The sequence below is a fragment of the Nycticebus coucang genome, chromosome 10 (assembly GCF_027406575.1).
Source record: "Nycticebus coucang isolate mNycCou1 chromosome 10, mNycCou1.pri, whole genome shotgun sequence".
NCBI lineage: Eukaryota > Metazoa > Chordata > Mammalia > Primates > Lorisidae > Nycticebus > Nycticebus coucang.
This window is the reverse complement of record NC_069789.1, coordinates 75,532,038-75,555,911: the sequence shown is the minus strand read 5'-3', so window position 1 is coordinate 75,555,911 and position 23,874 is coordinate 75,532,038.

Sequence of the window (23,874 nt, the reverse complement as noted above, 5' to 3'; positions counted from 1 at the left end):
TTTAAATCTTTAATCCAGTGAGAGTCTATCTTAGTCAATGGTGAAAGGTGTGGGTCCAGCATTTTACAAGGGTATATGTGAAACTTAGTAAATGTGGAATGTAAATGTCTTAGCACAATAACTAAGAAAATGCCAGGAAGGCTATGTTAACCAGAGTGATGAAAATGTGTCAAACGTTCTATGAAACTAGTGTATAGTGCCCCATGATCGCATTAATGTACACAGCTATGATTTAATAAAAAAAAATACGTAGGAAATATACTATTTGTTTTATTGGGTTGGATTATACTTTTTTAGCTATTTGTTTATTTGTATTCTGGCTTAAACATTTGACCAATATAATAATAACATTGAAGAGTTATTTTATTGAATTAAGCAAATATCTACTTGTTAAGATCACTGTAGGCTTACTAGGATTTACAATTTATTGAACATCAAACTGCTGCTGAGAAAACTTGTGGGAAAAAGCCTCGTCATTGCTATTACAGACATTGCATTCCATGAGACACTCCACAGGAAAAGGTGAATCTTATGTATTAGTAAAAATATTACTCATGGAGTAAAATGTACTTTGTGGCTCAATTCTCTGGAACCAAGCAGATGTTAAACACAATTATGACTCCATAATTCAGTTACATTTACCCAGTAAAACCATTACTAGTCTTCAGATCACATTGCTCTGTGGTTTTTCTCCTTCATGACACCTTTCCTTTCCTCCCCATATTCCTTCTCTCCTTTTCTTTTTCCTCCTCCACTTCCTCTTCTTCTTCCTTCCCTTTCTCCTCCTTGTTCATTTTTTTTAGGTTACTTTATATAAAAGTTGGTTAATTGCAAAAAAAAAAAAGTTGGTTAATTGCAAGAACCACTGTAGAAGGCAATTAATAAAGAAAATGTTAGATAAGGAAAGGGAGGTTTGTTTTTGACCCAGCCAAGAAAGATAAATACATTTAATGTTATTTTAAAGTATCTAAACTCCATGAATAAAGGAAGAATTTACATGGAAATAATTTATCTGACCATCTCTTTGTTACACTTGTTCATGGTGTTTCTTTGCTTGTTACTCAATGGCCAACTCTATTGCAATGGGGTCTTGCATGCAGCAGGTTCTTCATGTGTGCTATGTATTGGTAAATCAATAAATTTTAGAGAAAGTAATCTCACTTAATTCTTACTGTAATGGGTAATTTGAGATTGATGATTATTTCTTTTCTTTTCTTTTTTTTTTTTTGAGACAGAGTCTCACTATGTCGCCTGGGTAGAGTGCTGTGGCATCACAGCTCACAGCAACCTCAAACTCTTGGGCTTAAGTGATTCTCTTGCCTAGGCCTCCCATTGTGCTGGGACTACAGGCACCCACCACAATGCCTAGTATTTTTTGTTGCAGTTTGGCGGGAGCTGGGTTCGAACCTGCCACCCTCAGTATATGGGGCCAGTGCCCTATCTCACTGAGCCACAGGTGCTGCCCTGATGATTATTTCTTAAATTGTTGACCAATAACTTGCATGTCATCCCCACGACTATTCAATAAATCATTGAATAGTATCAAGGATAGTTTTTGGAGTAAAACAAAGGATATTATTTTCTCTTGTATAAAACCATTGTATACCTATATTGGAAGAATAGGTATAGGTAAAAAAAAAAAAAAATAAACAAAGCTGGAAAACATCCAGGGAAATGATAATTAATATTAAAGCAATTAGAAAACACTCACATAAAAAAATATTTCAATAAAATCCTAAGATTGGGAAAATATTGCCTTTGAATAGATATGTTTATAACTTATAAAATCATCAAGGGTAACCTTATGAATATGGAATTATTCATCATAAGAAATACCTTCTTAAGTTTGAAAGAAATAAATTTAAATTAACACAGGGCAGATTTTACAAAGGAGTTGAAAATTCCATGGGACTTGAAGAGATAATTCTATGAAAATTCTATGGGACTCAAGATAATAGAAGTTGAAAATTGTATTTCAAATAAAATGATTTTTATTTGGAAAAATCATAGCAAATTTGGAATTAGAGGTATTTAAAAGGTATTATTTTATCCTTTGTAAGCCTAAATATTGATAGTCATTTGAAATGGTACTTCAAACTGGTACCTACAAAACATAATCAACTTATGTGGAAAGGCCTTATGTATGTTAGGGAGAGCAATGAAGTACTTTTAAGAAGTAAGTGCTTTAGTGCTTAGGAATGTACACTAGAGGGCCAGATTGGCGGGATTCATTTCTTTGTGTAGCCTTGGCAAATTGTGTAACATTTCTGTGTCTCTAAAATGAAAACAGTTGTATGAATTCATTTAAATGAGTTAATCTATGCAAAAGAAATTTACATGTGGTATGTGCCTGTGACTTCACGTCTAGACAGATCTAAGAAGAATTGAATTTTCAGTTTGTTCAGTTTTTTACTTGTTAGGACACAATAATGTCCTAATAATTCAAGCTCCTTAAATACTGGACTGGAAACCAGAAGTTCCCTCATTTCATTCCTTACATTTGAGAACACATCTTGGTTTTGAAAGATCAAAAGTAGGCTCGGTGCCCGTAGCACAGTGGTTATGGCCCCAGCCACATACACTGAGGGTGGTGGGTTTGAACCGGCCCTGGGCCAGCTAAACAACTGCCACAACAACAAAAAAAACAGCCGGCATTGTGGCAGGCGCCTGTAGTCCCAGTTGCTTTGGGAGGCTGAGGCAAGAGAATTGCTTAAGCCCAAGAGTTTGAGGTTGCTGTGAGCTGTGACACCACAGCACTCTACCCAGGGCATCATAGTGAGAATCTGTCTCAACTCCCCCCACACCAAAAAAAAAAAAAAAAAAGAAAGATCAAAAGTAAAGTGCCTTAAAAATACTTGGCCATAATTCTCCTATTTATAAAAATACAGCCATGTATTTAAAATGTTGTCTTAGTTTCCTATTGCTGCTGTAACAAATTACTACAAACATAATGGCTTAAAAGAATAGAAACTTATTTTCTTACAGATGTAGAGGTAAGAATTCCAAAATGAATCTTTTGGTGCTAAACCCAGGATGTTTTCAGGGATGGTTCCTCTGGAGCCTCTTCCTGGCCTCGTCCAGTTTTTAGATGCTGCCCGGCTTCCTTGTCTCTTGGCCACATCACTCCAATCTCTGCTTCAGGGATAATGTGTCCTGTAGTCAAGTGGTCCTTTATTGTCATACTCATAATTACCTTAGGGCCACCCAGATCATCTGAGAAAATCTCCCCATCTCAAAATCATTGATTTAATTAAATCTGCAAAGTCACTTTTACCAAATAAAGTAACAATCCGGGGCTACAGGGATTAGGATCTGAATACCTTTGGGAGTCATTACTCAGCCTACCACAGATATGTTTGGAAAGGTATTATCTCCTCTTCTAATTATTAGATACACATTGAGCAATTTTTTTGAATTGATGATACTGGATTTCACAGCAAGACACAGTAAGTATTACTGGAGAATTGTGCAAGAGTAACTTTACAAGTACTCCATAGGGGATGGGAGGAAGTACCTTGCGATTTTCTTGGCTGACCAAAATGGTCTAAATTAAAAGCTTAATTCTAACATAGGAACATACCGCAGGTCTCAGAATGTTTCTTCAGCATGGTTTTGTTCTAATGTCAATGAGAAAAAAAAATGCTTCCCAGCGGGGGCCACCACTTGTGTAATGTTTGCACGTTTTCCCCATGTCTGTGTGAGTTTTCTCTGGGTACTCTGGATTCCTCTCACATCCCAAAGATGCACACGTCATGTGAGCTACATGTCTGCATGGCCCCAGTCTGCGTGGGTGGAAGAGTGGGGGTGAGGTCACCCTGCCGTGGAGGGGGCATGATCACCAGGGAACCAGCCTTCCTACCTTGAGCTTTGAGCTACCGGGATAGGTTCTGGCCACTCATAATCCTGAACTGGAAATAAATGGGTAAATAATTACCTTGTTCATTAATCTTTTTAAAATGTATGTATAGCTGACATTTATTTTAATACTTACTATTATAAGAGTTTTGGTCTTTATTAAGAAGTTTGGTAATTATTTTTATCATCAGTAATATGCTGTAGGAATCTCAAATCTTGTTCATAAGAATCAGCCTATGGTAACATTGGTTTTGGTCTATATTATTTTGTTTAAAGTCACAGTTTCTAAGAACTTATTGGCAGTGTTAACTGAGGACCTACAGTAAACCGATAGGCACAGATTTGGACAGATGTTTGGTTGAGTAAAGTCTGTATTTCTTCAGGGGGTTAAAAAATAGATAACCAAAATTTGACATGCGCTGTTTTAAACAAGAGCACCACCCTTCTTCTCTTCCATGTACACCCTTCTGGATGGTGTTGCCGCTTTACGACTTTCCAGTTTAAATGTTAGTTTAAATACTTCATCCAAATAAGATAACGTAGGAAAGAATATGTGAAAAGAATGTGTAGAGTGATTTGTTCAGGGTCTTACTGTAACGACCTAGAGTAAATGCCTAAAAACCATAAATGCAAAGCTGAAAAAAGATGAAAAGGTAGGGGCGGTGCCTGTGGCTCAAAGGAGTAAGATGCTGGCCCCATATGCTGGAGGTGGTGTGTTCAAACCCAGCCCCAGCCAAAAAGAAAAAAAAAAAAAAAAGATGAAAAGGCAGTGCCACAAAAACCTAACACTGCAGAGGCTTTTAGGTGAGTATCTCTGGAGTTTCCAAATAGTTATTGAAAAACAGCATTTGAGGTGTCTGACAAAATAATTAGAAGAAATTCAAACTTCATGAATAGTTGAATGTTAGGTTTAAATGAAAACTTTGTCTCAACTTCAAAATACATGTACTAAATTTGGCAAAAGAAGACTATAATTATTCTCATCAGATGCTGAGGCTCCTCAACCACCATAATGTTGAATTAAGGCTTCTGAATTCTGTGTTTGTATTTCTGCTTTATGTGGTGGAGAAAAGGGATTTCAGAGCTAGTTATGGTAAAACCTAAATATTTCCCTCCATTGTACACATTCTTATTTCAGTGCAAAGCTCTAATATAAATATTTATATCATCAATTCTTCCATAGGGGATAGAAGGTTCAAGTGAAAATTCGCAGGGTCATTTTTTAAAAAGTGAGAACCCAGACTATGAAAAAGAGAAATCATTAAGGAAATGACAATGCAAATCTGTAGAGGTGAGGACTGTGTGATGTGGTTGCCTTGGGAAAAGCTGACGTTTTAAAAATAATCTTATTTTATGTGCTACCCTTCTGGCCTTTTATAAAAAGCGAGATAAAAACATACCCGGGACACATCACCATATAGTCATATGGCATGAAGTTAGTCTCCCCCTCGAGTGACGTCATGGCTGGTTTCCCCACCGTTCCCCACCCGCGAACTGATAAATTGACACTGTGCCTTTTGGTTTCATGGTACCGAAATTCAGACTACATAAACTGTAATTTGTTTATGTCTGCTGTTTTTGTTAAATTAAAAGAAGTTGGATATGCCTAGACAATGAGTGTTTTGCTTCAATGAGTGTTTAAAAGAAGCTAGTATTTATAACATAATGAATCACACTAAAAAATTTCCCTTTGTAAAAGAAAAATTCAAAGCAACAGTAGATTACAGACTGAGTGGTTTGGAGGTCTGGCTCCAAGGTTAGACAGATGCATGCCTAAATTGTGTCTACGCCACTCACAGCAATACAATGTTGGGCAAATTACCTAACCTACACACCCTGGTCTCCTCATTTGAATAGTATTAAAAATAACAAAGCTCCAACCTCATAGGTATTTTGTGAGAAGTAAATGTATTGATATTCATGAACTGCATTGCCCAGTGTCTAGCACATAATTGCTCAATGAATAATAATTATTATTGTTATGACTAGATCAATTTCATGGTCCAGGTTCCACAGACTCCAGTGCTCTGTCCCTGGAAAAGGAGGAGAGAAATGTATGGTGTAGCAGATCATGGTGTTTCCAGCCATAAAAGCTAAGTAAATCTCTTACTTATGTCATCTGTGAGGTTATTCATAACTCTGTCCAAACAATAGTTACCCATTTATATTTTGTACCTGTATCCTATGTAAATTTATACGTTTTGAAAAATTCATTAAATCTATCTTTAAATTTGAAACATATTTTATAAATGTATTAAATTTGTATTTAAATTTAAAGCATTTCCTTTTGGATTATAGGTCACTATTCGTTTAAAGAAAATCTAATTTCCCTAAGATTTTATGATTTAGGAAATAGGCCAGGGTATAATTTCTATACTATTCACAGTTGAAAAGATAACACAAATATATATCAGTTCTCACTGTGTTCTGGGTACTGTGCTGGGCATTTCACATACTTCATTTTATCTAACGTACAAAAATCATCTTACAAGGTAGGAAATACTCCTTAAACAGGGAGTTTAGATTTATGGATTCCAAACACACTACCTTCTAGGCCCTCACGTTCTGTAGCGGAGCTTCTTTATGTTTAGTCGGATTCATAGCTTTTTAGTCCACTCTGGCTTCTTTGTGGTTGACGACCCAGAGACAGACATAGAAGGGTGGTAAATTGGCTGAGGGCAGAGGCTATGAATTATGAAGCACCCTGGTTCCAATCCTGACTCCAGACTCGTGTTGACCTTGGTAAATTGCTTAATTTCTTAGGGCACTTGCTACTTCATTTGTAAAATGTTATTCACTTCATAGATTAACTTTAGGGATGAAATGATTCAATTAACATGGTGTGAAATGTTGAAGATAGAGTCTGGTATTTAACAAACCCTCATTAAATGGTAGTCATTATTTTTGGTAAAACATGCAAAAGCTACTGATGTATCTCACATACACACGCGCGCGCGCACACACACACACACACACAGACATTATAGGGGATACCAAGCTAAAAATGACAGCTTATAGCATTTGAACTTAGAATTTAGTGTGAACACACATGAATGTGTGAAATAAGCTCTCTTTCATAGACACAAACAGGTCTTTGCAAGGGTATAGGAGGCAGTGATAAATTAGTTTCAGGTGCAGCTCAAATGAAAAGAGGCAGAGAAAACAGTACCTGAACTGGGTTTTGAAAAACAAACAGCACTAACTAGAAAAGGGCTTTCTACTATAGGAAGGAACAGCATAACTAACAAAGAACTTTAGTGAGCAGGGAATAAGATGACTAAAAGCCCAGAACTATGGAGTACAGTCCCCAGGGAATGGTAACCATTATGGTGGGTGGTATGACTGGGGAATACAATTTGTGGAAACATCAATAGAGAAATCAGACACTGGGCGTGGTGGCTCATGCCTGTAATTCCAGCACCCTGGGAGGCCAAGGTGGGTGGATTGCCTGAGTTCACAGGTTCAAGACCAGCCTGAGCCAGAGCTGAGACCTTATCTCTAAAAATAGCCAGCCTTGACTGCACTAATGTACATAGCTATGATTTAACAACAATAAAAAAAAAAAGAAAGAAATTAAAAATAGCCGGGCATTGTGTCAGACTCCTTTTGTCCCAGCTACTTGGGAGGCTGAGGCAAGAGAATTGCTTAAGCCCAGGAGTTTGAGGTTGCTGTGAGCTGTGACGCCACATCACTCTACTGAGGGCAACAAACTAAGACTCTGTCTCAAAAATAAATAAATAAAAAAAAAATAGAGAAATCAGACTGAAAGACAGATGAGGCTTGCTAAGAAATTTCAATCTTACTGCCTTGTTGTTGGAAAGACTCCTCCATTAGGAAAGTAGAAAGTACATTTGGAAAGGTTGGAGTCAATAAAAACAGTTAAGATATTGTACAGATGATTTAGTTAAAATACAGTGAATCCCTGGGCAATCTCAAAGGGAATGGAACAGAGCAATGAATGACTACAAAAGGTATTTCAGAGATAGAAGCAAAATTAATTAATTACTATAATGGGAGTAGGGATGAGGAAAGAGCCAAAGGTGATATAAAGTTTTAATCACGTGGTAAAATTATAGTGATACTATTCACTGAGATCAAACCCTCATGAGGAAGGTTTGAGGACAGTATTTCTGGTCATAACAAGTACCCTGTTTTCCCGAAAATAAGACCTACTTACAGGAAAGATAAGACGTCCCCTGAAAATAATACCTAGCACATCTTTGAGAGCACACCTTAAAATAAGACACTGTCTTATTTTCGGAGAAACAGGGTATATAGTACCTTGGGTAGCCCAGGTAGAGATGCCCTAAAAACTAATGGAAATTTGCACCTAGAGTTTAAGTGAAGAATCTAATATAAGACGTAAAAGAATATTGTTATAATTGACAAATATAATTTACTTTGACATACCCTTGAAAACACCAAGTAGCCTGTTGAATTCTTATTACAATTTCCAAAATCTAGGTATATAGGACGCACATATTCTCTGTATAACCTACAAAGGATTTCAAGTGAAATCCATCTATTATTATACCAGGCTCTTGTTTTTCTGGAGTATTTTTTTCTAAATAAAGTATAGGATATAGGAGAGTTAGTTTTCCTAGAATTCACTTTCACAAAATGTTTTATCAGCGCAAGTAAACCCCACCTGCTGGGGCTTTTGCTTGATTGGCAGTCTTGTAATCCTCTTTTGAGAATTAACTAGGAGGCTTTATCTATAAATAACATTCATTTTCAAGTGTGAGGTACACAGGTATAGTTGTGGTGTTGCAAGATTGTCTAGTCTACCCACCTTTTAAATCCAGTGTTGGTCCCTAAAGCATTTTTTAAGTGTTTACATTCCTATCGTATTTCTAATATCTTAATGATAGTTCATGAATAAAACTTTTCTTGGAGGGAACATAAAAATGTTTTAGTATTTAGCTTGATAATGATGTTATTATTTTAATGCTTAATTAACATTTGAATCACTTATAATAATTTTTACAAAACACTTCCACTGACATAATTTCATTTTGATTTTCACAGTAAGCTGGATGGAGGGAGAGTTATTATTACCACTTCATAGATGAAGAAACAAGAGTAACAGAGGATAAGCAGCTTGCTCAAGATCTCAGAGCTAATAACTGTTGAGTCTAAACCTTGGACATTAATTTGATTCTATATGGGTTTTTATTCCTATTGCACATACAGCTCTGCTTTTTCTAGTCACATTTCTACATCTGATATTTATTATTCCTCCTTATGTAATATCAAATGTATGGACTATAAATTTTCTTACTTTCCATCTTAAGGAAATTCCTAACGTATCTTTCCATATGGTAACTGTGCTATTCAAATGAGGGCAACTCCTTAGGAAGAAATCTCTATGTTAACTCACCATGTTATTAGTGTCAAAGTGGTAGATTCTTGTTTGATTTTCTCTTTAAGCGTATTTTATGTAGGTACATGACTATGTGAAGCTTAAACTGAGTTGCAAGTAGTTTTTTTGGTTGTAATTGTAAATGACACATAGTTTTGTTCCATTCAAAAATTATAGGCATTATCTGAAGTTATGATATTCAAAGTGTATTAAAATTGAAAACTAAGAAGAATGAAAAATACAACTCAGATGGAGCAGAGGTGGAAGAAACAATATGGTGGCCAAATATTATTATTTACTTTCAGAATCTGTTCCCATTAGCCAGTGCACAACCTTGCCTTTTTTTAAAGAAATTATTTTTGACTATCATACTTAGGAATTAGATACTAAAAATTGATTTTTTACCTAAAGAATGCTATGCTGTCTTTTGAGGGAAAAGAACAGAGATTAAAAAGAGAATCCAGCTTAGGACACTGTAGCTCTGGCCTTTAGTGGAAAGAACAGCTCCTTCAGCTGTGACTGCTTTCTTTGCCCTAGTTCAGATGCTAGAGCTGTTCAAGGAATCTCATTTCTTTCTATGTCTGAGTTTGTATTTCTGCTGTTCCTTGAGGTCTTTTCTGTTCACAAAGAAAATTTAAACAGAAGGTATCTATAATGGGATCTCCAATATTTGCTTTATATGTTAGAATTGCTATGATCACTGGGAGAAACAAGTGGTTTACTTGAGTATAGATACTGTACCAATATTTCCTGAAGAAAGGAAAGCTATAATATTATGTTGCAAATATGCATGTAACCTACAAAGGAGATTATCAGAAAAGGACCAACTTAACTTAAATTGCTTTCTCACGTGTACATGGCCAAAAAAAAAAAAACCTTATTTTTATTATCACTTATTTGGTTAACTTTCTAACATTTGCTTTTACAGTTTGGAGGGTTGAAATTAGATATTTAAGAGTTAAGTGATAACCCCTTTTGTTTATCTCCCAGCACATTATTTTGGATTTGCTTCATATTTTTCTATATTTATTTAGTTTATTCTAAACATTTCTAGATACATGGTAGGATCTGTAGAAACAGAATATGGCCCTTTCCTTACAAGACCAAGAAGAGATGGAAGAATCTGTTCAATAGCAGAGGCCTTAGCATTTCAATACCATTTGGTATTTCTATTCACAGAATTTTTTATTTAAAAAAAATGAGAATTTTTTTTTTTTTTGCAGTAAAGTCATCAATTTTAAGATCCTTTAAAAACAGATTTGGTTATTCTGCACCTTGCTTTATTTAAGCTGTAAATGCTGGTAACAGTTTTCCCCTTAAAGGATAATTTTTATATTTTAGTTTTGGCCAACAAGGCCAGTCTTACATAACATTCTCAAGAAGTCTAAGATTATTTTCAGCGTCTTCTTACTTTCTCCTTTCACATTTGGCTTCACTTGCTGAAGCTATCTTCCTTTACCCGGTTTTGACAGCCCACCCTCGCTGCTGTTCTTGGCAATACTGTGTCCCTTGCACTACTTCTTTGTCCTCCTGTTCACAAAATACAACCTGTCACGTGACCTTAAGGTCTTATTTACGGCTTTCTTTTTGACATTAAGTATTCTGATAAATTATGCTGAAGATTTATGATTTATGTATCTTATCTCTCCAGATAATATTCTATTTTGATATTTCAAAATCAAACTACCAGAGACATCATGTTGTAAGTAGGAAAATGTATTAATGGCAGGAATCTGAGGCTCTGGGGAAGGCCAGTTTAAAATACAATTTGGAGGCAAGAAACGCCCTTTTGGTAGCTTCAGATCACATATTCTAGGCCTCATCATCTAGGGTGGGCTTTTGGTGCTCTTTTTCTAGTTTTTAACTCCATAGTCAATGAGACATAAACATCGATGGCTTGGGGGGGTGGATTTTACCCTTTCCATTTCCTTTGCAGGTCAATGAACTGTTTATCAAGGAGAGAAAGAAGATCATATTATAGATTACCTTGGTTTTCATTGTATGGCACATTTTAACCAATTTCTAACCACATTTCTAACCAATACAAGCTGCATTTATACTTATAATTATGAAGAGAGGACTTTAAGTTTATAGTCTTAAGTTCCGTGTTTTCAAGATTAATACTGAAAAGATGTTAAAATGGCTGGACTTGTCAGGTTGTATGATCAAAATAGGTAAATTATGTACAATTTTGGAGAAATTTCAAGACTTACAGGAATTTTAAAATACTGTTATATAACTACTTTCTCTTTTAGCATATTGAGTTCATAGGGAATAGAGTGTTTCTGCTGTTGCCTACTATTAAATTGTAAACACATTTAATACCTTAAACACAGTGTTGCAAACGCCTAAACTAATTGAATAGTTTCATTCTTTGTATGGCTCCTCTGTGAAGTCAGTTAAGGAAACATGAAAGCTGCTTTGATGTCAGAGGGAAAAGTGCTTTTGAAAGTTGTCAGTGAACAGCTGGGGAGGAGTAGCTACTTAGCGCCCCTGAGTTCTTGCAGTTCACAATATCTGTCACATGAGGACAGCATAATCACATACAGATCAGCTATCTGGTTTAACCTTCAAAGGAAACCACGTAGCCTGAAAGGTGAATGCTGTCAGTTTTTCCTTGACACAGATTGCTCAATTGATTAAAGCACAAGGTGAAAACTTTAGGGAGGAGAAATATACTTACAGAAAATTTTCTGTGATTGAATGTCCTTATCAAAAGGTTATGTGATTTACATTAGAAAAAGAATTTGCAATTATGTATTTTACAATTTGAGTTTTTAAAAGAAAGACAGAAATTTCTTTTTTTTTTTTATTGTTGGGGATTCATTGAGGGTACAATAAGCCAGGTTACACTGATTGCAATTGTTAGGTAAAGTCCCTCTTGCAATCGAGAGAGAGATTTCATTCCTGCTTTTTTGTTGGTGGAATGATACATAAATTTTGAGTACTGATGTCAGACTACTTGTTTCTTACTCACCGTGATATTTAATCAGGTTATTTAATATTTCTATGTCTTAGTTTCCTCAAGTATATGGGATTAATCATTCAATCCTAATTCATAGGATTGTTAAGGATAAGTAAGATAATGCAGGTGGATCAATTTGAATCTGCTCGATATATAATACTGTAAATATTAGTCTACATTGTATAGTGATGCACTGGATAATGATGCTTCGGTCAACAGTGACCCACAATTATGATAGTGATCCTATAACATCATAACGAAGCTAAGAAATTCCTCTGTAGCCATTCTAACATCATAGTGCCATGTGTTACCTTTTCTATATTTAGATACACATATACTTACCATTGAGTTACAGTTGTCTACAGTATTTAATACAGTACGTGCTGTACAGGTTGGTTGCCTAGGAGCAATAGGCTGTACCTATTGAGATACTTTGCTAAGAAAAATATGTGTAGTAGGGTGTACCACCCTGGTTTGTGTAATTACACTCTTTGATGTTGGCATAATGATGAAATTGCCTAATGACGCATTTCTTAAAACATATCCCCATTGTTAAGCAACCTGTGCCTGTATTCACTAAGTAGATGCTGAGTTTTTGAAAGAGACTTTTGAAAAGGCCTTCCTCCATTTGGAACTAGAAAACTATCAGAGACCAATGCATGAGAAAGGATTTGAATCAGGGACTTAGACTGAATTCTATGCTAGTTGGTCACCAAGATTCTGGAAAAAATATGTTTGAAGGAGCTATTTAAAAAAATAGGGATACACATTCTTCTTAGCAAAGTATCTCAAGAATGGAAGAAAAAGTATCCAATGTACTGAGCTCTACTATGAAACCAGTTTATAGCTTTCATATGAAAGCTATAACCCAATTATAGCCCAAGAATATGGGGAAAGAGGATAAGGAGGGGAGGGGTGGGGGAGGATGGGTAGAGGGAGGGTAATCAATGGGACCACACCTACGGTGCATCTTACAAGGGTACATGTGAAATTTACTAAATGTAGAATATAAATGTCTTAACACAATAACTAAGAAAGTGCTGTGAAGGCTATGTTAACCAGTGTGATGAAAATATGTCAAATGGTGTATAAAACCAGCACATTGTACCCCATGATTGCATTGATGTACACAGCTATGATTTAATAAAAAAAAAATAGGGACAGAAAGCTTAAGATTTAGTGCAAATGACAGGAGAGATCTCACTTGTACTTGTATGGAAGAAAACTTTCCTTCTTCTCAAAGACTTGAACCACTCCTTTTTTAGCTGGTAACAGGATATTGGCTCTTTCCTACTGGGGAACTTATTCATTACCAATTGAAGTGATACCATAATAAATAAGACCCTAAAATTGTTCAGATTGAGGAAAATCAATGTTTTTCAAGCTTGTTCAGCATTTTTACTTGTTGTTAGCGCTGTCAAGCTTCTTACATGCAGAACCTAAAACTGGAAATCCAATTGAAGAAACCCAATCTTGCTGAGTTTTGAATTTATACACAGCAAGCTCTTACCAAGAACCTAGAGAGCTGAAAAGAGCTTAATATTTCTGAAGGTAGAAGATGCACACCCAGGAAGATGAAACTACTCCAAGTGCCAAGTGAACGGGATCAAGCTTAGAGGAGGAAGAAGGAAAGTCAGGTGAGAATGATGAAAGAATAGGATTGGAAGTGGGATTTGAATGTGCCTTTAAATGTTCGTTGAAATTTGTAAAAGACCATGAGGAAGGAGAATACTTAGATGGGTGTTCCAGGCTGAATTGTATCCTCCCAAATTAATATGCTTAAGTGCTAATTCCTGGGCCCTAGAATGTGACTGGATTTGGAGACAGTGCCTTTAAAGAGGTAATGGAGGTTAAATGAAGTCATTGGGGTGGGGCCAGATCAATATGGCTGCTGTCTGCATAAAAAGAGGAGACTAGGACACCGAGAGAGAGAAGACCAGGTGAAGCCAGGATGAAGACGGCCTTCTGCCAGCCGAAGAGTAAACCTGTGAAGAAACTAACCCTGCCAAAACCTTGATCTTGGACTTATATAGCTCCTGGAATTGGGAGAAAATAAAGTTCTTTTGTGTAAGCCACCTAATTTGTGGTACTTTGTTATCACAGCCCTAGCAAATTAATACAATGGGAGAAATTATGAATAAAGGCCTAGAAGCTGCACTGTGTTTCCTGGAGGAGGACTAGTGAGAAAATGATGGTTCGTATTGAAGAATATTTGATTGACTACTTAAAGAAACAAACTGATGTAAGACTATCCCGAGAAAGGTAAGACTTAATCCAGCAATCTCTGTCAAAAATTTGAAGCAGAGATAGAGTTATGAGTACCTTGTTTTCAGAAGCTGAAGCTGGCAGTGGTGTGAGGGATTCCGTCAGACAGACACTGAGAGCAAAAGCTGTGTGTGTGTAAAGGGGATCTGGCCTGTGGAGATGAGGAAGGGGAGCACAGATGAGGTGACATTTAAAATAAGAGTGGATAGTACTTGATGTCAAAGAGACAAACAAGTGAATGCATTGAAGTGCTTTTGAGTGAGGTTGCCAGTATAATAGAATAACATAATAATAGTTTACTATTAATAATGCAAATGTCTGAAAACAATCTCTGTCTTATTGGAGGTAAAGAAATAGGCAAGAGTTTCAGGCTAAGAATATCATGTTGATATTGGAGCTAAAAGAACAGGCGAAACCTATGGGAGAGTTTCTAAAAGGTCAAAAGACCAGAAAGGATGGCTAAAGGACTTCTGAGAACAGGGATGCCTATGTATAATTTTACAGTGATGCCTACTGTATAATTTTAAGTCATTTTCATTCCCAACTACCATAAACTTTTATACAAACACAAATGTCTTGTGTAGTTGGTGGACAAGAGGTTGTGTTTTGTTTCTAAATTAGAAGAGGAAGAGAACACCCACTGAGGGCGAGAACCAAGGAAGACTATTCCCTGAAAACACAAGTCCAGGACCCAGGGGACCCAGCCCTCAAATTTCCTCCCTTCCAAGAACTTTTGAAGACAGTAGGAGGCATGAGGATTGGAGTTCATATCAAATTGTAATAAAATCTCAAAAAGTACACTGCTGGTACTTGAGATATACGCAGTGTTGAAATTGATTTTTTTCATCTTTGGTAGGTTAGACATTTCATGTATCTTAAAAGGAGTTTGAAAGTAACATGTAGGAAAAATAGGACAGCTATTTTAAACTATCTGAAGGGATTGTTTTGTGGAAGACAGATTGGACTTGGTTTGTGTTGCTTCAGGCAGAGAAAAGTATGGAAGTTACAGGAAGACTGGTTTCAGTTAAGTACGAAAACTGGCATCTTCTAGTTGACCTTCCTAGTGACTTTTCCGCAACATCAGTCTCAGGCAGAATTCAAGTCTTTCCGTAATGGCCCCTTTTTTCTTGGAGATATGTGACCAATGAACCTGGCGAGCTGGCTTTAAAAAAAAAAAAAACAATGGGGTAGGCATATGGTAATAGTTATCACAAGCCTTAGCGCCACTTTGTATGACAATTCACTCCTTGACAAAATCTTCCACTTGGGCCTGTAGACTCTGTGTTTGTATATAACAAATATATTGAAGGACCCTCAAGAATCAGAAAAATAATCAACCAATATAGAAGCGACTTATCAAAAGGGTTTTCTTTTTCAGGAAAACCACTTGTTTCATAAGAATATTGGTCCTGGACTCTATGCAACTATTGACATTAATTCAGAGCCTTTAAAAACTATTTCTCATGCCTCTCGTTCCCACCACTATTGGCTTTTTGGAGTGTGAATTCCTGGCATTAGATATAAAAAGCCAGCTCTTTAAACTTTAAATAAAAGAGGAATTACGTAATTGATCAGAAGCCAAAAATCATAGCACGTTTATTTGTTTTATTCTTAATAGAATATCCAAACAATGGACATTGGCAGTATGAATTACTAGAAATATTACCAAATATTTTATCTGGAAAAACAATAGAATAGTTGGTTATTCTTTCACAATTCAAAACTTTTTATCCATGACACTGGTGTTTTAGTAGATAAGATACAGAGAAATTAAACAATTTAGAAAGAGAAAGTAACGTATATAGTGAGTTTCTGGATGTACAAAGCTATCTTTTGTGACAGAACACAGTCAAGTTATAAAAAAGGGAGAAAGAAATATCAGCAATGAGTATGAATGTGAACATTTGATTCCTCAAAACATCTTTGAGATGGTTTACCATCCAATCAAACCTAAATCATATATAGAAAGTCTAACCATGACGTCATCACCATTGGGTTGATCTGAGAAAACATCAGGAAAGAAGAGGTAGCTTTAGTTGGGCCTCAAAAGACAGACAGGCTTCTCTAAAAGGTGCATACAAGTCAATCATTCAGCAGAAGATTTTTCAACCTCGGCACAATCGACATTTTGAACTGGATAATTCTTTGCCATGAGGGGCTATCCTGAGCAATGTGGGAGGTGTAGCAGCCTCTTTGGCATGTATTATATGCCTGTAAAATAGCCCACTCACCATCCCCATTTATAACGACCAAAAGTGTCTCCAGACATTGCCTGAATTGCCCACAATTTGGTACCACAATTTAGCACATAAAGGATAGTAATGTATAATTAGAGAAATTGTTGTTTCAGTTTCTTCACAAGCAAGCAAAGGAATAGCAGTGCACTTTTGCCATAGTTAAAGAAAATCACTTTGAGAAAGCTTTCTTGGTGGTGTCGATAAATCCTAGAAGAATAATGCTAGATAATGCCGATGGTGGGGTATTTGGGCTCTCATAGCAGAGATGTCATAAAATCTTATATCTGTTTTCCTGCGGTTTCAGTGATGACTCTACTTTTCTGAGATTCCCTGAATAGTATATATAGACATAATAATTTCTGATGATTCATTAGAATTATAGTTTAGAAAGCATGAAGCACATTAAAAATATACTGTAAAGCCTACTCATGTTTTACTTTCCTGCTTCAAATACCAAGTGAATTTATACATTTTCCATTTCCATTGATTTCAATAAACTTCTCAGGGCTAGGTTTAGTCATACGCCCAGCTGAACAGCAGGGGGTATGACTGTCACAAATTGACTAAACAGCTTTTAACATTTCTACTTGAAGACTGATGAAGTGATAAATGGAGACGGGAACCCAGGAAAATACTCACCTTGAGAGGATTAAAATAACAAAATGGAAGGAGGACCAGGACAGCATAAATGTTGGTGGATATGCCTGATGTGTATAATAGATGTCCTTACTTTATAATTGATTTCACAGACTCTATCAGAATTTCATAAAGGAAATAATTTCTTCTGGTTTAATTTCTTTGAATAATAACATGAACTTGGTATGAATTTTTCCAGCATTAGCTAAAATAACATAACTGAAAGCCTGGACCTTACACATTTGTCTAACACATTTTTCCGTGCTTACTGAGGTACTTACTATGAATTGGGCACCATGATAGAAGCCGGAGACTAAAGAAAATTGACAGAGAACCTAATACGCCAAATAGAGGGAGAGTCAAATGTTACAGATGGTATACAATGGGGCTGCCAAAGAAGGAGGAATCAGTTAAGTGAGGTAGATGATAGGACAGATGGGGAATTACATCATATTCCTATCAGGAGTGTGTGCTATCTCACTATACCCTCACCAGTAAGGATTGTTATAATTTAATCTATTTTGCTACTTCGGTAAGCAAAACCGATATCTATTTTTTCATTTGCATTTATATGTTGAAGAGGCCGATTTTTAATATGTACTTATTTCCCATTTGTATTTTTTTCTTTGGGAATTGTCTTTTTATGCCCTTTACCCTATTCATTTCTAAATCTAGTTCCTTGTTCCCTACCTTCCTGTCCCTACCAGTACCTGTGTGCCCACGTTTACATACCTACACACATTTGCTCTGGCAAATGTCACCCCAAAGATCCGAACCTCCAAGTTCAGTGAGTGAGTCTCATGTTTCACCTTGGTAGAAATCTTCTAGTATTGTCAACATGCTCCCTTCTTGGAAAACTCTCACCAGCTCTGTTTTGGTTCTTATTTTAGGTTTCTGACCACTTCTTCTCAGCCTTTTTTGTGGGCCTTCTGGCTCTGTGTAGCCCCTTAACTGAGAGTGTTTTTCAGGGTGTTGTCCTTTGTATGATTCTGGATCCTTTTCCAGTTTCCTCCTTCATGATTACTTTTATCAACTTCATGCATTCTCATTGTTTTAACTACCAGTTATGTGATGATTGCTCTCAAATTCTCTCCTCCATCTCAAAATTCTTTCTTGCTTTCTGTTCTCATGTGTTTACTGAGAATATCTCACATGCATCACAATATGAAATCAAACCCATTCTTACTCATATTTTGAGATTCAGCTGATGTACCCAAACCAAAGAAGAAAACTGGCTGTTCTCAGTTAAGCCTCTATAGTTCCTTGAAGACTATCAGAGTATCTATCATATGTTTTCTTTTGTTTACCTTTTCTTTGTCCTTCACTAGACTGTAAGTTCCTTAAAGGGGACTCTGTGTCTTTGCACCCTCCTTGGTGCTTGGCACAGGGTAAGTGCCCAATAAATATGTGCATCTTAGGCTGAATACAGAGCAATCAGATTGCAGTAAATGATCATCCTATTGTATTAGGATGGAATATTATTCTCAATTAAGAGCTCCATATATCCATCCTTTTAGAAGGAAATTAATGAACAGGGGTATATCCAAAGCAGAGTGACCTTGATGGTAGAAATCAGACCACATACACTACCATCAGTAATGCCCCCAAACAGAAAGTGTCACTGTGTACATTTGGGGAATCTTCTTCTAGTACTTCCAGTATCTTTCCTATACATATATTTTTTTCATACAAACTATGATTTTATGCTCCTGCTTTTTCTTTGATATTATATCATTTCCATTTCACCATGTTATTTATTGTACTTTAAAAATAAGATGTTTAATGTTTTAGTAGATGAATTTACTTAGAACCCACTTTTTATCTCTTAGAACTTACTAACAATTCATTGTGTACTTTCGTATTTTTCTGGGGTTTTCATGTGCAAGAACAAGTGCGTGCATAGATGTAATGTTAACATGTATGTTATTCCATTAAGTCTACATTAAAAGCTCTAGAAAATAGATATTATTTATCCCCATTTATAAAGGAGAAAACTGAGGCTTAGAAAATTATTTAAGGTAATATAGCTGTCTGAATGGCATTACAAGGAAGGGCTGGCTGCCTCTAGGGCATGTACTTTGCCGTTCTACACTCCATCACCTTACTCCTTTTTCCCTGTATTAGTCTGTGGTTATTTCAGGAGTTAAATCAAGTTTTATAACTGAAGTTTTCTAAGTTATTTACTTAGGGCATATTTTGTCACACTGCTCACAAAAGATATACTCTTTCCAATGTTTTACCTCTTTCTTCTTTCTAAAATGGGGTCCTAATTGAGTTTTATTTAGTCCCACAAACCAAAACTCTTCTTGTAGAATAAGTGAAACGGGCCAACCAAATTAAAATTTAGAATGTGAGATTTTAAGAGGTTCTTAACTTTGGAAATATGTGTTCTCATAAATTGAAGTGACCTTTTCGAATATTCTTCATGGAAGATTTTGTACCTTTTAATGTTAACATTTTCTTTATGTTTAATTGGTGCCTAAGGGGAATTACAAGAATAACTTTAAGAATGAAGTTACATTTTCTGTCCAGAGAGTATTTTTTTGCCCTTATCCCAATTAAAAAAAAATGCTCTTAGAGGATAAATTAAAGCAGGCATAGAAGGTAATTAACATACACAATAACTTAACTATCAAAATCTAAAGACAGAGGAGTGTCTGTCCCCTCCCCCAAGAAAGCTGTGGTTTTTCTTTGTTTTTCTGTCTCCTTTCTTTTCTCTCTTCGTTTGCTCCTGCGGGTTTACTATGGACAAGCAGTGAACTGTGGACCTCTTGCCTCACCCCACAGGTGAGTATTGTGGGAAGTGGGGACTCTTTCTCAGAGGGACCTTGCTGTGATTCTGAACACTCTTGCTAGGCAGAAATATCAAACTAAGATCTTCCCTGCCATTCTGAACTTCCAGTACACTCTTCCCCCCTTACCCGATGAACCAGAAGCCTAACCCCTGCTGAGACTGAGGGAGGGAGAAGGTTCTTGAGTGGTGTCCCCCCCTCTCTGTCTCCCGGACCAAGTGCTTCCCCAGGAAGAGACTCCAGGGGCCGTTCCATGACCCCGCCCCCAGGATCTCCACCTGCAGCTGCACAGCCTCGCACCCGGCAACCCATGGCCCACCTGGACCTACCTATGAGGGGTGTGGGACGCTGTGGTGCCCCATGCCCTGCGCCTGCCGGGCCTCCGCATGCCCTGACCAGGAACTCCAGGAGCTGCGCAACCCCACATCCTCCCTCCCGTACACTCCCTGCCTCCACACAGGCCCTCTCGTCTGGCCAGGGACTCTGGTACCTGAGCACCCTCCAGAGCCCTCCTGCCTCTGTGTGAAGCCCTTCTCCTGGCCAGAGACTGTTGGAGCCTTGGGCTTTCTGTGACAAAGTCACTGGGTGCCAGGCACTCCCAGAACTGGGTGCACCACCCCCCACCCTGTTGCTGGATCCGGGTGTGTCACACTCTGGAGTTTCTCCCACACCCAGAACTCCCTGGCTGGGACAGCTCCAGAGGAGCTGCACAGGGTCACTCCCTACAAAGATCCAGCAACAATAGAGTGATCCTGCTGGGGTCTAATCTTAGAGAGACACCTCCCCAATACTGAGGATGGCCAGAGGCAATGGTGAAAAACAATCATGAGGTGAAATAAATGGAAAAACTCTGGCAATATGAATAATCAGAGTAGATAAACTCCCCCAAGAAACAATAGGACAGACACAGCACAAGATCCCATGCACAAACAAATAGCTGAGATGTCAGAAATCGAATTCAGAATATGGATAGCAAATAAGATCGAATTAGAATTCCAAGCAGTAACCCAAAACATGTCTCAAGAATTCAATGAATTCAAAGACCAAATGACCAAAGATTTTGACACATTGAGACAAGAAGTTGCAGCCCTTAAAGATCTGAGAAACACAGTAGAATCCCTCAGTAACAGAATGGAGCAAGCAGAAGAAAGGATTTCTGACATTGAAGACAAAGCTTTTGAACACTCCCAAACTCTCAAAGAGGAAGAGAAATGGAGGGCAAAAACAGATCACTCTCTCAGACAGCTCTGGGATAATTCAAAGAAAATCAATATTTGTCTTATAGGGATCCTCAAAAGTGACAAAGTGGCTTCACCAGGCACAGAGTCTCTTCTTCATGAGATTATAAAAGAGAACTTTAGAGACATGCCAAGAGATTCTGAAATGCAGATAGCAGTTTCAGAACTCCAGCACGACTCAATCCAGACACATCATAATCAATTTCACTAAAGTTAATATGAAGGAGAAAATTCTGAAAGCAGCCAGACAAAAGAAAACCATAACCTACAAGGGGAAGAATATTACAACTGCAGATCTCTCTGCTGAAATCTTTCAAGCTAGAAGAGGATGGTCATTGACTTTTAATCTCCTAAAACAAAATAACTTTCAACCCAGGATCCTGTACCCAGCTCGACTGCATTTCTATTTATGATGGAGAAATTAAATACTTCAATGACATTCACATGTTGAAGAAATTTGTCATAACTAAACCAGCTCTCCAGGATATTCTCAGACCTATCCTCCATAAAGACCAGCATAATCGTCCACCACAAAAGTAAACCCACCCAGAAAATTTTGATCAAATTTCAACTTCCACAGTTGCAAAAGGATTAAAAATGTCCACCAGACTCTCGAAAGGCTTATCAATATTCTCAATTAATGTGAATGGTTTAAATTGTCCTCTAAAGAGGCACAGGTTGGCTGACTAGATACAAAACTCAAGCCAGATATCTGCTGCATACAAGAACGTCATCTTACATTAAAAGACAAATATAGATTCAAGGTTAAGGGATGGTCATCTATACTCCAAATGGAAATCAGAAAAAAGCCAGCGTTACAATCCTATTTGCAAATACAATAGGTTTAAAACCAACCAAAATAAGAAAGGATAAGGATGGACACTTTATATTTGTTAAAGATAATACTCAGTATGATGAAATTTCAATTATTAATATTTATGCACCCAACCAGAATGCACCTCAATTTATAAGAGAAACTCTAACAGACATGAGCAACTTGATTTCCTTCAGCTCCATAATAGTCGGAGATTTTAACATTCTTTGGCAGTGTTGGATAGATCCTCCAATAAGAAGCTGAGCAAAGAAATTTTAGATTTAAGCCTAACCATCCAACATTTGGATTTGACAGACATCTACAGAACATTTCATCCCAACAAAACTGAATACACATTCTTCTCATCAGCCCATGGAACATACTCCAAACTCGACCAACCTAGGCCACAAATCTAACCTCAGCAAATTTAAAAAAATAGAAATTATTCCTTCCATCTTCTCAGACCATTATGGAACAAAAGTTGAACTCAATAACAACAGGAACCTGCATACCCATACAAAAACATGGAAGTTAAATAACCTTATGCTGAAGGATAGATGGGTTATATACGAGATTAAGAAGGAAATCACCAAATTTTTGGAACAAAACAACAATGAAGACATAAATTATCAGAACCTCTGGGATACTGCAAAGGAAGTCCTAAGAGGGAAATTTATAGCACTGCGAGCCTTCCTCAAGAAAACGGAAAGAGAGGAAGTTAATAACTTAATGGGTCATCTCAAGCAACTGGAGAAGGAAGAACATTCAGACCTCAAACCCAGCAGAAGAAAAGAAATAACCAAAATCAGAGCAGAATTAAATGAAATCGAAAACAAAGGAATTATACAACAGATTAATAAATCCAAAAGTTGGTTTTTTGAAAAGAGCAGTAAAATAGATAAACCTTTGGCCACCTAACCAGGAAAAAAAGAGTAAAATCTCTAATTTCATCAATCAGAAATGGTAAAGATGAAATAACAACAGACCCCTCAGAAATTCAAAAAACTTGAACAAATATTACAAGAAACTTTACTCTCAGAAATATGAAAATCTGAAGGAAATTGACCAATACATGGAAGTATGCCACCTACCAAGATTCAGCCAGAATGAAGTGTAAATGTTGAACAGGCCTATATCAAGTTCTGAAATAGCATCAACTATACAAAATCTCCCTAAAAAGAAAAGCCCAGAACCAGATGGCTTTACATCAGAATTCTACCAAACCTTTAAAGAAGAACTAGTACCTATATTACTAAACCTCTTCCAAAATATAGAAAAAGAAGGAATATTACCCAACATATTCTACGAAACAAACATCACCTTGATCCCTAAACCAGGGAAAGACCCAACAAGAAAAGAAAATTATAGACCAATATCAATAATGAATATTGATGCAAAAATACTCAATAAGAACCTAACAAACAGAATCCAATAACACATCAAAAAAATTATACACCATGACCAAGTGGGATTTATCCCAGGCTCTCAAGGCTGGCTCAATATACATAAATCTATAAATTTAATTCAGCACATAAACAAACTAAAAAATAAAGACTACATGATTCTCTCAATTGATGCAGAAAAAGCTTTTGATAATATTCAGCATCCCTTCATGATCAGAACACTTAACAAAATTGGTATAGAAGGGACATTTCTTAAACTAATAGAGGCCATCTACAGCAAACCCACAGCCAATATTGTATTGAATGG